This window comes from Protopterus annectens, chromosome 3.part1 (assembly GCF_019279795.1).
Source record: "Protopterus annectens isolate FY-2018-M chromosome 3.part1, PAN1.0, whole genome shotgun sequence".
Classification (NCBI taxonomy): domain Eukaryota; kingdom Metazoa; phylum Chordata; order Ceratodontiformes; family Protopteridae; genus Protopterus; species Protopterus annectens.
Window position 1 is genome coordinate 715,518,134 of NC_056732.1, and position 1,447 is coordinate 715,519,580.

The window sequence follows — 1,447 nt, forward strand, 5'->3', positions numbered from 1 at the left end:
AAAAGAAAAAAAATATGTACCTCTGATTGTCTACTGTAAGAAATATTAATCACTAGCATGATGTCCTGCTGTGTGTATATATGCTATATATATATATATATATATATATATATATATATATATATTTGTTAATCACTAGCATGTTGTCCTGATGTGTATATATGCCATATGTATGTATGTTTTACTTCTTTTTACTCTCATGTAATGTATTGTAATGTGGAGCTTTTCTCCCCAGGCCTCTGCTAAAAATGGACCTGTGTCCAGTCAGACTTTTCCGGTAAGCAAATGTAAAATAAAAATAAAATAAATAAAATCAGGGGGACACAAAGGTGAGAATAACCAGGCATGGGCAATGGAGGCTGAGGTCATATATTCTAACTCAAATGACACAGCAGAGTCTGGTTTACAACACAGAGTCATGAAATGCCACATATATAGAAGTACTCAGTGATGTTCACACAGTGTTGCCTCATCACAGCAGCACAGCATAGCACACAACTATAAGAAAAGGATGAGTAGTTGTCCAGGTAGAGCATTATAACACCATAATCACAATATAATCTGCCAAACAGAAATGAACACATTTGGATGACGGGAGACTAGCAGTCAGCAATGGACTATTGTAGGCAAGGTACATCAGCAAAGGTGACCATATTGCCATGTGTGTGGCATGCCTAAAGTGTGCAGAACAGAAGGCGTGGATGGCAAGGTAGACTGTAATCTTATGTATAATTAGTGTGCATAGGTAGAACCATTACTGTCAGCATGTCAAAACATGTAGGAATGTGCACTTTAGGGCATGTACTATAAATAACAGAATATAAATATCGGGGATTGTATGATAATACTGAGATACACTACATGTGTCACAAGAATATCATAGGAACACCATAGGACACTAGCCTATAAAGCAGGCAGCAGCAGCAATGGTAATGACATGGTAAGATGTGACCAGCAAAACTACATATCTGACAAGTACATAGGAGAAGGGAGAGGCAAAAGAGGAGAAGGAAAGGAAGGTTGTCAGACCATTGCAGGATTTGGAGTGCTTCTTTCAGGAAAGGCTGTTTGATGATGATAGTGAAGTGTGGCAAGAATATATTTCTACAACCCTCCAATTGGGAGGGTTGTGGGATGTCTACTTAAGAGATATGTTACGCCAGAATGAACTGGAGAGCAAGTTGGTGGCTTCGTGGGGAGAAATTATGGATAAGATGAGAAGCTGTTTTTTTTGTACCTTTTTTACCTTTTGTTTGCTCAGAAGGTAAAGCAAGGAGAGAAGTGAGTGGAAGAAAAGAGAAAGATAGCAAGAAGAAAATTTGTGGTTAAGGTTGAACAGCAAAGAGGAAAAATAAATTATTTGGGACGCAATAATTGCACTTCTTGGTATTTCACCAAAAAGAGCTTTTATGCATATTAAAAGAGAGAGAAACATTGTGAAATTATA